Source organism: Myripristis murdjan, chromosome 18, assembly GCF_902150065.1.
Source record: "Myripristis murdjan chromosome 18, fMyrMur1.1, whole genome shotgun sequence".
Taxonomy (NCBI): Eukaryota; Metazoa; Chordata; class Actinopteri; order Holocentriformes; family Holocentridae; genus Myripristis; species Myripristis murdjan.
Window position 1 is genome coordinate 21,718,582 of NC_043997.1, and position 3,226 is coordinate 21,721,807.

Here is a 3,226-nt window from a genome sequence, read left to right on the forward strand (position 1 = left end):
TTCTCTACTGGAGGTCTCCCACCTGTTTCTTGATGGGCCTCTTGTGCAGGGACCGCCAGGTACCTTTCAGGGAAGAGCATGGGGTCAACAAATCTCTCCACTAAGTCTCAGCTAATCCACAAGGGGATAAAAAGTTCAAAACTTTGACGCAAGTAATGCACAAGGCCTTTTTCCCAGTGCCTCTGAAAGAGTCATGCTAAGGAATCTGCAGGGTGAGCAGCTTCTCCTCCCACTCCTGCCAGTTTCCCACAGCAATAGAGATCTTTAATTCAAGAAGAAAAAAAAAACCTCTAAGTCTCTTGATGTTTGCTGCTAAGGTAGGCTCTCCCCGATTCAGTCAAAGTGGCTTTCAGGTCCTCTAGCACCCAATCAATGAGGCGCACAGAGCTGACACCAGCTGACACAGCCACCTGCTCTGCTGTTATCTAATTGTAGCCTCTTCATAAATGACACTCTTTAGTCACACAGCCTTCACAAAAGCGGACCTCAGGAGTCCAGGAAGACCTGCAAAACAGGGGTTCTTCCAGTAGTCAAGCAACACCCTTATCAAAGCAAACAAGTCCAAACTCCCGATGCAAGAGCATAAAAGGGCATAAATCCCCCACATACACCCCCTTCAGAGACATCAGAAAAAGCTGTCTCTCCAAACCCCAGTGTTCAACTCTCTTATCAGTGCTTACCTGTGACTTTGAGTGAACATTCATCAAAGTCCTCGCTGTAACTTGTCATCACTTCACAGATATAGAATCCTGAATTGCTTGTCGTGAGTGGAGTGTGCTGAGAGGTTGGTGAGGTGGGATGTGTCCTTGTCCAAGGACATCTTCGTCACATCGCACTTGACCTGCAAACTGCACATCTTGAGATTCTGGCTGTTCAACACCGTCAAGTACATCATATACAGTCTTTATTCTAATGGGAAACAGGAATGAACAATAGATGCTAAGTGAGTTGGGGGATATGTTGTTATTTCTGTTCTCCTCTGCCTGACAGAAGGTTAGGCTCACATTCACATTAACGTGTCCTATGAGGGAGAGACACAAAACATTTACATACTGAGAATACAGACTTAGCCTGATTACAGAACCATACCAATGATTCTGCATATTTAATATAATATCTATACAAAATGTATTATTCACATTTCTGTTAACCTTTCCCCCTAAGCAAGCAGTCATAGTTTAGTGAAACGGTCTCTCCTCAAGAAAATAGTCCCAGTGGAAACGTTTGTTTTATACAGCCAATTATCAGTTCCTTGTTTTATGCCTGATGATGACTTTGTTAGCTCCAGAAGCAGAACATTATAAGGTGGGTCTCTCAAGCATTTTGATTGTATGCTGTGAAATCTTTAGCACCTTTGCATGATTTGTGGAAAGGTTTCTTGCAAGGTAAAATGAGGGTAAATTGTAGTAAATGGATCAACCATTTAAAATAAAAACCTAGTCCTTTCAGGCAACACTCTTTTATGCGGGTGTTGTTTGTAGAGTTTTAGTGTCCTGTAATGATGACTTGATGATGACAAGGACTTTTCCACTCTGATGAGAGTAACACTCTGGTGGAAACATCACAATATTGCCTTGAGCTCATTTACTCACAATAATCTGATTACTTGTGTGTGTGCCAGTGTACTTGGTGTGGTACTAAGTATATTGACCTTATGTGCCGTCTTTATATTTCCATTGGCTGGACTTCCTCGCAAAGAGACCACCCAGCGTGGATAAATCCCCAACCAAATAAGCAATGCATATATGAAGAAAACTGAGAACCTAGCTCATTGTCCTTGTCACAAAGTTAACATTAAAGTAAAAAAAAACAAGATGCTTGAGTTGCTTGAGACAGACTTGGAAAGCTCATAAATACATTGCTTGACATTATGCCAGAAGTGGGAAGACAAAAGCAGCAAGACAGCAGGGTACATGTTGCCTAGAAACATACCAGCGTCAGAGTCAGTGTCTGTGGTGAGGACAGAGGATGAGGAGATATAAACATAATTAATGGAAAGTCATCACAAGGCAGTAGAATGTCTTAAACCTGGATGTCCTGATGGGTTAAATAGCGTCTAAATGCCACAATTAACGATGAAGTATCTGAAATATGCACAGCTTTATGTCAGGGTGTGATTCTCAGCTCCCGGGGAATAAATAAATATCTTTGTTACTCCTGATGTGCATTTCAATCAGATTTGTGTGTGTGTGTGTGTGTGTGTGTGTGTGTGTGTGTCTACGGCACAATAGGTGGCAGCACAGGAACAGAGCATGAATGCTTTTGCACAGTCAGGAGACAGACTTCACATTTTCTAAAGACAAATCCAAAAGAGCACAGGTCTGACGGCATGAAGCAGTGCACTCTGCAGCTTTGTACTCAGCCAACGCGTGAAGCCACAAAATGAAAGAAGGAAAGAAAGGGTCCGATCTGGTCTATATACCAGAAAGATTTCGGTCTGGTATATAGACCAGACCGAAAACCAACAGGACCCTTTCTGTTTTTAACAGGAACCTGTTAAGAACAGAACAGGCTCAGGTCAGATACAGCTCTCTGACATGATTTAAAAGACTATGCCAGTGATCTTGCATGTTTAGCGAAATATCTACAAACTGCTCATTTCTGCTAATATTTTCACAAAGCCAGCAGTTGTATTTTCATGATATGGTCTGTCTGCAAGAAAATAGTCCTCGGGGATGCGTTTGCTTCACACAGCCAAGTATCAGTTCTGTGGTTTATGAATGGAGATGACGTTATTAGTTGCAGAAGCAGGACATTATAAGGTGGGTGATTCAACCAAAAATTCACATTTGAAAATTGAGGGATTCTAATTATATAGTGAAATCTTTAATGATTGATTTGCTTTTTTATTTCAATGTAAAATGTGAGTAAATTGTATTAACAGGCCAAACATTCAAAATCACTGGTATGGTCCTTTATAGGAAGTCATGTCAGAGTTTTCCCAACACTTCCACAGGGGAACACCAGGATATGCTGCAGCCATGAGGGACAGACTGGTCAGTGATGCCTTCACTGTCCTCTTGACTCAGACGGAGAAAATGTCAGACACCTTGGTTGGGGGGGAAGGGCGAAGGAGGGAGGAGGTGACCTGAGTCAAAGCCTTGAATCGCCCTCTCTCCTTTTTTTTTTCCCTCTCTCCCTCCCTCTCACTCCGTCACACACGCACACACACGCACACACACAGACACACACTCACACACTCCTTGCCATCAGCAGCGTCTGACAG